Genomic DNA, 13,133 nt, shown 5'->3' with positions numbered 1-13,133 from the left:
TGAGCGCAATGTTTACGTTGGGAGAACCATTTTGATTTAACAGCGATCCAGAAACAGGCGCTTTTTTTGAGATGTCGACCCCGAAATAGATATTTTCCGAGTCGCTCCTAACTAAAAAGGACTCTCGAGGCGTAAATATTAAGTTAAAGATTTTTTTATTATTTTTTTTAAGTTCAGTTTGTGACGTACGCGTCCTGTCTAGGCGTTTTTTTTTTTACCTTGTGTTGTCTTTTTTTGTTTGTTTTGCTTTACAAGGCAACGAAGGTTACATCGAGACTGCGGCTTTGCAATGTGCTTTCGCTAAAAGAGGGATTTCGCTGGAAAATCTTGTTTAAAAGCATGGAATACAGGCGGCTAGATAACGCTTATAGCCTTTGCTGCCTCGTCAGCATAAAGCTGAACGAAGTCGGAAGTTAGCATTTAGGACGGAGTTAAGAGTAAGTGATTAGGAGTTAGGACATTGTTAAAATATTCAGATATTTTGTAAATGTATGTGATATAACAAGTTTCTTCTACTCGAGACTAGTTACGATCCTGGTTTATATTACAATGGACAAGGTGATTAACATACGCGTCCTACCCAGTGGGCTTTTTGAGCTACCATGTACACTAAACACATTTTCGGAATGCCCAGGGTTTACTCTTCGCGGCACGCTATTTATTATCTCTAAATTCAAACTAGCTGCATGATGGGGACGACGGACGAGGACCGAGAAGAGGGACACACGGGATAGGGCGTAACTTGAATTGAATTTGAATAGAACACACACATAAAAAGGTTAACACCGCATATGCGCACAGAGGATGCATTCAGATTAAAAACCCAGAAGCCAGACGTCACTGGTGGGTGTCTGAATCTTGACTGATAAAGGCCTACTCCTTATCAGAAAGGGCAATAGAAGGAGCGCTGATACAAACATTCTGTACACTCTAAGAAATGCCTGCGCGTCTACTTACCTGAAAAACACTCGAAGAGCCAATCTCTGCGATCTACAAAATCAGCTCAGCGAATGATGAGGCGGAACATCTGTTCAGACCTCAAAATTTAGTCTGCGCTGTGGCATTACGCAATGCAAGCATGACGCTTAGCATTGCGTAATGCCACAGCGCAGACTGCATTTTTAGGCCTAAACGGATGTTCCGTCTCATCATTCGCCGAGCTGATTTCGTAGCTCGCAGAGATTGGCTCTTTGAGTGTTTTTCAGGTAAGTAGACGCGCAGACGCTTTTTAGAGTGTAACGTTAGAGTGAGTGGAAACGTATTTAAGGAAACGGAAGGTGATGCTAAACCCAACTAACGTAGAAGTTTGGGCTAGTTGGTATTTCATGATTAAAAATTAAAACAGCGCAACCAACATTAATCGTTTCCCGCGTTTTCCAGTGGGTTCTACGTCGCATGTTGTATAACATATGACGTTACGCACAAAGGATACATCTAAATGTATCCTCTGTGCGCATGTGCGGTTTTAATCTTTTTATGTATGAGTTCTATAAAAATTCAGTTGCAAGTTACGCCCTGCAGGCCGCCTAAAAAAAAAAAAAAAAAAATCTGTTTTTGCGCGGTTTTGTGTTTGTTTTGACATCGTGATATTTGTCAAGCATTCATTTGACGCCATCAAACTTCTCGTAGCCCGTCGAAAACAAGCTGTACGGCCCCCATATTACTGCATCTGACGTCACTTTTCCAGTGCTGCCAGTAGAGCCTCTCAGCCATTCAGACCAAACACCAAATTCAATTTCTTCTCGCAAAAAAAAAAAAAAAAATATATATATATATATATTTATATATATATATATTCTGACTTGTAATTTTGGTTACTATAGTTCAGACACGTCAAATAATGTGTGGAACCAATTTTGAGGCAAATTGGTAACTATAAAAATTTCGCCTTTTATAGACATAAATAGCTCGAAGTGGAGATAAGGACACAATGAAGACGGGACCAGAGCTATACTGCTGTAAATGGAGCGTATAACACCCACATTGTTTTTTTAATAATGTACGCTGGAGGTTTAACTGGCGCTTGTGTCTATGCAACTTCCGCGATACAAATTAAAGCAGGCAGCAACCAGTCTACTTTTTGTAGTGCTCTTGTGCATACCTATGAGAAAACGCGCGTGCATTTTGTCGTCTCTTCGCCGGAAAATAACATGGGTCACTTTTGCTTTTGGATCGTACCGAATAGTATGTACCTTTATTAATATAGTAAAAGTATAATTGCTTTAGTTACTGTGTTTTTTTTATTATCAGTGGCCGATATTAAATTTCGTTATATTTCAAACCCAAGTCCACAGAAGGTGTGCAGACACCAGCGACAAATCTCAGCAAAACGATAATCGAAAGGAATGTATATTGTGTGTTTATGGTTCGCTAGCATTCTGGGAACACTTATATATCGCTAATGTGCCAGTCCTGTCATATATATGAAAGTGACTCCAATGTAGATCTTTACGAGCGGTTAAAAACTTTCAAAACGTAAAGAATAATGTACTTGGGTTATGAAAGGTGCCTTTTTTATTGTTTCCTATGCCGGGCAGCTCTTATCGGGCACCTGTTCTCTGGCTTCTCCCTATTTTCAAAGATTTCGAGCGTGCGGGTGATGTTTTGAACGCAGAGCAAGCCTTTTCGCAGAAATGCACGAGCAGTGAGAATAAAGCACTACTTTTTTATTGAAAATCGGACTATATTACTTGGCCTTCACTTTGTTTTGATCGTCTACATGCAAAGGGAGTTACTGATCTGGTGTTACTGCGTAGTTTTTGACATCTCTCTTCTTTTTCCGCATGCCTTTTGTTCGTTTGGTACGTAAATCCTACATGCAAATAAGCGCCGACGCGGCTATGTCCGCTCTAAGCACTGTTTAATGACATTAATTTTACAGAAAACCGCCGCAACTGACCAATATTTTCCTTTACTTGATTAAAAAATGTTCTGAATCATTTACTACCTTATAATTATTCGTAACATGTACTCTTTTAATCAAGCGCAGAGAGAAAACGCACCCGCTTTTCCCCGTAGAAATGCATTACCGAAATCAAATTTCAATGGCTGGTGTCTGCTTCAATTTGCAACATTGGGCCAGGTGAACCTCTAGCGTACAGTATAATAAATCTATGGTAGCGACAGTCCGCCATTTCTGTCTAATAATCATGAGTTAATTTCCTATCCCACGTTGGTGGTCGCGCGGTCAAGACAAAAAGCGGCAGCAAAGAAAAGCTTGAAGCGTCCTCGGAACTGACCACTGTTATATTGTCGCATGTACATTGGGGCAACTTGACGCGCGTAGGAATCCTGCGTTTCATGTTTTCAGGTAAGACCTTAAGCCGGGTTCCTACTGCTCATACATCTTACAAAAGACAACATGTAAACGCGAGTCACCGCAATACCCGTGGTTCGAATGCCGCCTGCCAAGTTTTCTCCTTGAACTCATTGCCATGCGGCATTCGAAGCACGGATCTCGCGGTGACTCGCGTTCGAACCTTTATGCAGATTGTAATTTGTATGATGTATAAGCAGTGTGACCCCACTCCTCGAAGCACGGGTCTCGCGTTCGAATCTGTATGCTGATTGTCTTTTGTATGATGTAAACGAGCAATGGGACTTAAGCCGGGGCCACACTGCTCATACATCTTACAGAAGACAATCTGCAAACACGAGTCACCGCAATATGCGTGGTTCGAATGCCGCCTGCCAAGTTTCGAATGCACGGGTTTCGCGGCGACTCGCGTTCGAATCTGTATACAGATTGCCTTTTGTATGATGTATAAGCAATGGGACCCCAGCTTAAGCAGTCGAAAAACCTCTCACTGGTAATTTTTTCTTCGATCAAAATTTGTCCGAAAAATTCCAAAATTAAAAATCTCAATAAAAAAATGAGACGAGCATTTTTTATTTGTTTTGCTACACTTCAAAAAAAGGCCGTGCGTCTACTTCCCCGCACAGCACTCGGAGAGCCAATCACCGCAATTTACGGAGGCAGCTCGGCGAATGACGATGCCGAAACATGCTTAAACCAAAATACGCAGTCTGAGAACTTTATGGCATTAAGCAATGCAGTCGTGACGTTGTGCAATGCTTAATGTCACAACTCAGGCTGTGCTTTTTGGTCCAAGCATATGTTTCGGCATCATCGTTCGATGAGCTGTCTCCGTCAATTGCGATGGTTGGCTTTCCGAGTGATGTGCGGGAAAGTAGACGCATGGGCTTTTTTTAGAGTGCCGTATCCGCAGTTCCGAAGAGAGGTGGTCTCCCCTCCAACCTGGGACGATTGGCGGAGGAGGGATGATCGTCAGCCTCCGGTAAGGCAAAGGACTAGAGATGGGGCACTTGAGCGATTAACCTGCCGATTCATAAATTAATACTTTAATTGCGGTGCATTTTTTAACCGGTTAATCGGTTTAAGTTTGATAAACAACAAAAAGTGCAAATCTAACGCTGTCACCACGCAGATGTGGACGAGTACACGTGTATGAAGGCAAACTTTAGGTGAAAACTTAACCTAAAGTAAACTGTAGGGGCGAAATTTGCAACTCTAAGTAAGTGGAGAAGGTTATACGGGTCACAGCAATTTCAACGCTGTGCGAGTTTCCGTTTGGTACAGCAAAGCATTGTAAACCATAAAATGATTAGTATTAGAGAATATCAACAAACCTCTTTGCCTGCGACTGGAGTAATAACTGATGAGTATGAGTGTCTTTTGAGTCTTCTCGTCTACACGTCATGGTTGACTTAAAATCCGAAAATGTACATTGCGCCGTTTATCATGTACTGTATTCATCAGACAAAAAAACAAACACAAAAAAAAAAAAGCAATATTGAAATTTTTAGATTTATTATTGAACGAAATGAACAAAACCAATTAATCAATTGATTAGACAATTAAACGATGGCAATTAATGGGGTTAACATTTTTAATGGACGCCCAGCCCTAAGGACATGAGCAGGGTTGCCCCGTATCTCTCAGATACCACCGAATCCAGTACGAGTGTCTGGTTGACTGGCCACTGGCAATGGTTTCGGGTTTAGACTATGCTTTTTGTGCAGCTTGCAGGGTGGAGGATCTACTGTTCATAACATTGGAAGTCAGGATCCTGCATATTTCGATTTCATTGGGAGACATTGAAAGCCACTAAAATAGCTTTCGTTGTTCTTGATACATTTTGGGATACTATTTCAGAGAGCACAAAATCAAATGGAAGTAAGCTCCGATAAATGTCGGGTTTGTTATTATAACGCGTTAAAAATATTTAAAAAAAGAACACGCACACAAAGTAGAAAAAAAAAAATAGTAAACGAAAATACAGAACTCAGAAAAGCCGTAGTAAAAAAGTCCGACTTCTCGCGGAGCCTTGCTGATTTCCCCTTTCCTATGTCGAATTAACATAGATGTACGTGCATCTTAGAATAGCTTTATATACAATTTTATCAAGATGTACACGTTTCAAACGCCAAAAGCATCGTTTGTACCTTCGCCAACCAAACCTCGTAAAAACCACGCCAGAGACAGAAATTAGCTTGGGTTTCGACGGTTAGAGTCCGCCGTGTCTTAGAGGGGTGGAGTAATCTTTTTTGTAGCTTAGATAAATACTGCGTAGAATTAATCTTTGACGTTCGTAATCAAAGAACCACGCGTTAGTTTTTCTTTCCACGCAATGGCGGTGTCAGAAAAAAGAAAAGTAGCGAACAACCCGATTCAGATGAGATGAGTCAAGAGAGGTCGGCGTATCCTGCTATATAAACAATTTATTCATGCATTCATGAGCGAAAAACAAGCAGCGTTCACCCTCTCAACTCGCAGCCAGAACAAGTGGCCACGCTGAAATTAATAAGCCGCCAAATTCGCTCGCTGGGATTGGCAAAGCAAAGGGCACGCGCTGAGTTCCAGACATTTTCAGGGTTCCGATACTTCCGATATTACAATGAATAGACACAAGCCACTACCCGAATGCTCGTCGACACATTGATTGCCACTAGCCGAACTCGAGCGCTCACGCAGTATACTTGGGTCTAATCTATGAGTATCCATTCGCTATCGTCACAATGGGGTAATCCCCGCCCGTCACCACGTCAAACCTGCGACTCCGTGACGACGTGAATAAGTTATGCGACGGGGAAACTTAAAGAAACGTATCCATTTAGGCGTCAATCCGGGAATCGAAGCACTCGGGCATTCCCACTTCCGCCAACCTCTCTTGAGACTCCCACAGTGTCCCTGCTACGTCAAAAGCTACAAACGAACTATGCAAATTCAAATGATCACTAAAATTTTTAAACGCTGTAGTTAAGTTACTTGGTTATAAAATAATTATTCGGCCTACAATTTAATACGCTAAAGTTACTTCAGATATTTACAGAGCTTTTAATGTACACAAATTGAAAACTGTACAAATGAAGGCTCATTTTTTAAAATCTATTTGGGCGACATGATTTTCCGTCTTCATTAATGAAACAAACAGAGCTAAATACTCGTACAGACTGCGCGAGGAATGATAGATTGGAAACACTCTACCAAATCATCACCAGGTGATGATTTGGTGCTCGTGTCTGTCTTGTCTTTCTTTCTTTTGTCCTCGTCCAAATAAGTGCTACCATGCCTTTGGCAACCCAAGACTTCATATTAACACCGACGACCTGTTTAGATTCTCCACTAGCTGCAGAGCTTTCCACTCCGGAAATATAAATACCTTTCAGCTTGATATTGAATGCTTTATAAATTTGTTTTTTCCTCAAAACAAATTTGATTGGAATAACGTATCCACCATTATCACCGAGTCCGATTCTCGCAACAGTTTTGTGCACCAGCTGGCCGACTCTTAGCGGGTGTTCATATTCGCAAGTGGTGTCATTGTGATCATTCCGAAAATTTTGTAAGCTTTCTTTATCTCATCGGCGTTATTTTATTGTTTGTACCCTTCCCCAGCTATACCCCATGTATTGGGGTGGTATAGTCACTGCGAACCTAAGAAGCGCAGAGTGTGGCGAGCCCCGCTCATCTCATCATCGCACCCCAGTCAATCAAATTGCGACATTAGCCGATAAGAACTCCGAAGAGCCAATCACGAAGCAAGAAACGTGAACAATATCGGCCACACCCTGCGTTCCCAGCGGCTTTAATAGTATAAAAAAAAAAAATTACACTGTGACAAGAGGAGCTTCTTGATGAGTAGCGCTGCGTGCGAGTATACTTGGGTCACACAAGTGGCACCTCGTGTAGAGTGAAGGACGCTCCAACACAATACCATTTCGCGGCCCCTTTAAAGAAACAGTGAACAACAACGACCAATTAAGTGTCTGGATAGGACACGTATTTGGCAACGTAAACTGGGCCCCGAAAAAGAAAAAAAAAAAACATTTTCGCGCAGTATTTACGTCGCGGGACACATTTTTACTTAGGAGCGATTCATAAACATGCTTGTATTTCGGAATCAATTTTAAACGAATCTCGCGACGAAGAAATTAGGCAACTTATTCTTTTTTCGAGGAAAGAGTTTTTTTTATATACATGCGTGACCTATCTTTAAACAAACAAAAAAGAAAAAAAAAACTATATATATATATATATATATATATATATATATATATATATATATATATATATATATATATATATATATATATATATATATATATATTTGGCGGTTTAGCATCTCTTTAAGTGGAAGCCTCAAGACTGCAAACGTGACACTATGCGCCGAGATATTGAGGGGGAGGAGGAGACGAGAGCACGTGGTAACCTCAGAATGCCGAGTGCTGATTCGCACGAATCGTGGGTAGACCTACCTCAGCTGCTTTTGCCTCCAATGTACTCGTCAAACGCATAGGCCTTCTGCGCCGAAGCTTTGAACAAACTGTGGCGCTCTTATTTTGAATAGTGCAAGCTCATCTGATTGTGCCTCGCACTACTTATAGCACCTCCGGTGAGCTTTTTCTTTTTTTCCTTTCTTTCTGTGTAGTACTGAAGAACGAAAAATCACCTTTCAACGTCCGCAATCGGTTAGATTCAACGTCGCAAGACACTCGAAAGCGTCAGGTTAATACCACCATCGCTAGGGTGCGGGCCTCTCATTTGTGGGAGCCGGGAGGTGACGTAAATATCTGGCGTTCGGTCGCTTTTTTTTTTCTTGCCCCTTTTTACTTTGGAACTCGTGAAGCGGCGCCCCTTGGCCCACGTTCTTAGAATTTCAACTTGACCTATGCTCCGACGGCGTTCGAATTTTCAATGTTTCTTTACATTTTTTCTCGTGATCCCGTTCCGCACCAAAGCAGACACACTTCTACATGTGTGACGCTTTGAGACACTCAAGTTTGTACTACCCAGATCAAGTCCTAACAAGTCCCTTTTCGCAGCGGCCCCTGGCCCAACGCAGGAGGACTCTCAGAACCCAGAACACCGGCGTCCGGCATTTGGGGCTTATTCGAAAGGGTTCGACGAGTGCAATGGAGACAAATGCAGATAGCTAGCTTTGCATCTACTCACTTATCCTTCCGAACAAAGCTCGGGGTTCTGACGTCCCCTCTCGTCTACTCCTCTCCCTCAGTTTCTCGGCGCATTAAGACGCGGTGCGCGTAAATCGTTGTCCGGCTGATCGGTCTTTCGGTACACCACCACCTCCCAGTTGGTTCTGCGGGGAAAGACTCTGCACGTGCTTACTGCTGTCACAACATTACCTTCGAGGGTTGCGAGTTCTATAATTATTTCCAAAATTATTGTTCGCAAACATTTGCTTCCGCGAGCACCCCGTAATAAGGTTGCAAGCAGAAATGAAAAGAAACCAAGTGAACCGGTGTTTGCGGGGCACCGAACATCGAGCCTCGTTCCGGCTGCTCATACATCATACAAAAAGACAGTCGGCAGACATGTTGGAAACACACACACGGACGCACGCGCAGACACATACACGTACGCGCCCATATACACACACACAGGCGCATATATGAGGCAAGCCTGCTTCGAATATGCCGGAGGCGTGTCCGGATAAAATTCTATCATCCATGATTGCAGCGACACCGTGTCTTTCGAGTGTATATGTATGGTCAGTGTGATTTAAGGATTCCCTCCATGGTGAGCGTGTTGTTCAGTCGCCTCCTCGTCGCTCTTTTCGCCAATGCAGAAATATCTCGGGTATAGACTAAGCCAGTGCAATGAATCGTTGGTGTTACTCCAGAGCCCCACTTTGAGGCCGCGGAGTTTCGCATGCCAGCCGACCGACCGGCGTCCCTCCTGGAACCGGAGGAGGCGCTCTCGCCGACTCGGTGCCCGTGGGTGACCGTGGGTCGGCGGCACGCCATGCGCGCTTCCCCGAGCCCCCGGGCGGCCGGATAATGGAGGTCGACTGCGTGGAGGAGGGGTTCCGATGGCCGAGTCCGCCGCGCCGGGAGCCCCCCCGCGAACGCCATCGCGACTCCCCGGGGACCGTGAGCCCGACGGGGAGCATCCGGGTCCCGGCTGCGTGCTCGGGCTCCATCGGCTTCGAGCCGTGTTCTTTGGCCGCCCCCAAATTGAGTTCGCGGCCGCGAGATGCGCCAGCGTTCCGCGGAAGGTCCTCTCCCCCGTCCCTTTCTTTCCCGCTGCTGCTGTCAAGAGCCGGGGACGAGGTGCGCCGCCGTCCTGCTTCCGCGAGGTTTGCCGTTTCAAAACTACTGTTTCAAACCGGGCTGCTATCCATCCCGGCTTGCTGATCCTGCACGCCGACAGAAAAAGGAAATAAAGAAAAAAAGAAGTATCGAACGTGTTTTTCCGGTTACGTTTTCTCTTGATTTCGAAAGAGCTTAGCGTCGCACTCACGCTACTATGGCGCTTTGACGCGTTTGTTGTTTGCCGAGTTTTTATGGGTCGTTGGGGTCCGTGGGGAGCGCAGAGCCCCCGGCCGGGATATCCGAGCAGCTCGGACACCCACTCGAATCGTCCGTGCTATGGACTCGGAGCGAATGGATAGTGCAAGGTTGTTCCAAACACTATTCATTCGCAGGGAGCGGGTGGAAGCGGAAGTACCAACGTCCCGCGTGCACTCCGCTCGTAAGCCTATACAAGCAACGAAAAGGTTCTGGCGCGCCGGACAAGGCCGGCGCCGGCATGGAATGGGAAAGTACGAACCACGAAGACATAAACGAAGCCCGGACTTGACGGTTTTCTTCACGTTTCCGTTATTTTTTTTTTTTTTCGAGGGATGGGGATGACTATCATAACCACTGAAAGGCTAAGAAACGCAGAGCGTGACGAGCTTCAAGCACCTTATTATCGTTCCCCAGTTATTAAGATTGCGACAGTAACTGTCAACTGATAAGAACGCCTAAGAACATATCATGAAGCAACGAATGTGAACATAGCAAGTCACTCCTTGGGTTTTTTAAGTCTTCATTTACTATAGATTTAAAAATCTTGCAGCAGCAGGCCCTCTTAGATATGCCGAGCCCCTACTCGCGTCGTGTGGGATGCAGATAATAGAGAAGCGTCGAAGCCTGTTTATTTGCTCGATTTGTGCGCGCAATCGTCTTCAATGTTGACGCAGCCATGGGCGCGAGAGCGTGACTCTGCACTGTGTGTGCACGAGCACTCGCAAATAGAAATCGCTTTTGAAAAATACGCGCGCTTGCCCGTGCCTTTTTCCAGCAGGGATGTCAGTTCATCAGATGGCGTATGGAATATAGTGTCGAAACAAATGACAAACCAAATCCAGTGTCAGGACGACACTTATGTCCAGGCTATCCTTTTTGCTTTTCTTTTAAAAACAGAACAAAAACAAAACAGTATCCAGTTAGGTTTTCGTTAAAGCCATCTGCTTTCCCGGAAAAACAAACCAATCAAAGGTAAATCGGAGGAACAGTGACGTATAAATCAGTGTCAGGGAATCCGGAAGTCATGAGGATTGTTTGGAATCCCGGAGAAAAGATCACAGGAGAAAACTTCGCCCACTTTTTGGCGGGACCGGCGAAAATCTTACTCATCTTTCGGCAGACACGGAGGAAAGCTCGCCTTAAAGTTAATTTTTATGAGAATCGCTACACTTTTAGCTAAGTAGTACAACCAAAGCTACGGACACCTCAAACACAGGCGGTGCGCATTTCAAAGTAGGGCGATCTATAGTACAGCCCTCGCATCACTTACGGTGTCGATAATGTCGGCGCGGCTATTTGCGTATTTAATTCTGACGATAGCCGCAATGAAGGCAAGCTAAACTTTATTTTGTCAATGTGGACTCGACTTACAATATAAAGTGCACCTTCTTAAGCAAATCGTAAAACGTGAGGGTTTGGCGTAGCTTGGGTGCAGTGCCTAAAGCTACATGAAAATTAATCCGAAATAGTATAAACATTCAGGAACTACTCAAGCAGCAGCCTATTACGTTGGTTCTATTTTATCCATACTATAATTTAATTACTAACGTTTTATTCAAATCCCTTATTTTAATTTTTTTACCGCCCAAGATGTCTGATAGGTACACAACATTATTGGATAGTGATGTGTAGAATAACCGCAGGAACATATTTCAGATAAGTTAACATTTTCAGCTAAGTAAACGCTCAATTCACACATTTGCAGGTGAGCTTTTTACCACATCTGCAAATAGGACGGTGACTTTTGTTCGCATCCGACGGTATGGGTGAGCTTTTCTCCGGTGAGCTTCTCTCCTCCGCCCACTTGTTTCACACTACACTTCCAATATTTTTTTTAATCAAAGCATATTTAAAGAGCTTCGGTGTCACATATATATATATATATATATATATATATATATATATATATATATATATATATATATATATATATATATACCGGTTGTTTTTGCGAAGACTTTCAAAAATCCTAAAAATTAGGGCGATTGAAAAAAGAAGAAACTCTCTTCGGGAATTAACTACCAGCCAAAAACCTACTAATTAGCCAGATAATTAATTAAAACTTGTTAATTAACTTTTTAATTAGTGGAAATAGACATATGATCCCAAATTAGAAAGTTGCTGAGCGTTATCGAAAACCACTAAATCACTCATTTTCAGAAAGACTTTAAGCGTTTGAGAAGAGTAGTAGCGCACTAAAATTACCACTCGTGGAGCAGGTACAAGGCTGGGGCTAGATAAGAGGCGGAAAAATCGCGCGGGCGCCTTACCGCAAACGCTAGCTTTGTACCTGCTCCACGAGTGGTAACTTTAGTGCGCTACTACTTTTCTCGCGCGCTCAAAGTCTTTCTGAAAATGACTGATTTAGTGGTTTTCGATAACGCTCAGCAACTTTCTAATTGGAATCATATGTATATTTTCACTAATTAAAAAGTTAATTAACAAGTTTTAATTAATTACCTGGCTAATTAGTAGGTTTTTGGAAATTCCTGACGTCCGCCGTGGCTGGTAGTTTGTTCCCGAAGAGAGTTTCTTCTTTTTTCAATCGCCCTAATTTTTAGGATTTTTGAAAGTCTTCCCAAAAACACCCGGTATATATTTTATGAACTTCAACATTCTGAATATTGAAAATATACATCAGACTGGGTGCGGACATTTCATCGGACGCCGTTTCATGCAACGCTATTTCATCGAAGCTTTTTCAGCTAATACTGCCTAATACAAAAGTGAGAGTTCCGGATCTAGGAAATAAATATCTTTTAACACCGAGAGGATAGCATTGTTATAATAATCATTTTAATTGGTACATTTACTTTTCCATCTGAGTGGGCGAATTAATAATAACTAGCGTTAATTTCTGCAGTTCCTCTGCCATTTACATTTTTTTTTCTTCTTAGTAACTGATGACTTTTGCTGTTAACGTGGCCGATAAAAAACGCCAACACAGACTTGGCATTTTTAAAACTTGCGATCATCTGATACAGTGACAAAAGTACGTACCTTCAAGGGCGTATTTTCGTCCTTGAAGAGAAGTGTTCTGCTTAAGAACGAAGCCGTATTTGAAGTCTCCACGTCGCATGAAACAATAAAAGACTTCTCCCCTCTTCGTTCATTAATCGTAACTGGCAGAACTGTGAACCTGTCGGCCATTCGACCAATGTTCATTAAAAAAAATTTTTCTTGTGATACAATGAAAACACAAGTCAACAGACGACACAGTGTGCAAACAGTTGAGCTAGTTTAAGTTACGCATAATTTAAACCAGAGGCGACGGACAGAATTCAGACGTTTGTGTGCTT

General features: G+C 43.2%; 1 protein-coding gene across 1 annotated transcript in view; it reads right to left on the bottom strand.

Annotated features, from left to right (window-relative positions):
• The window catches only part of LOC8036695 (transcription factor collier), a 181,847-nt gene that overhangs the window by 110,526 nt on the left and 58,188 nt on the right, over nt 1-13,133 (bottom strand). The window lies entirely within an intron of this gene.

This window comes from Ixodes scapularis, unplaced genomic scaffold, assembly GCF_016920785.2.
Source record: "Ixodes scapularis isolate PalLabHiFi unplaced genomic scaffold, ASM1692078v2 PGA_scaffold9__187_contigs__length_104089568, whole genome shotgun sequence".
NCBI lineage: Eukaryota > Metazoa > Arthropoda > Arachnida > Ixodida > Ixodidae > Ixodes > Ixodes scapularis.
The sequence above is the reverse complement of the archived record's forward strand: the minus strand, read 5'-3'. Positions and strand labels throughout refer to the sequence as shown.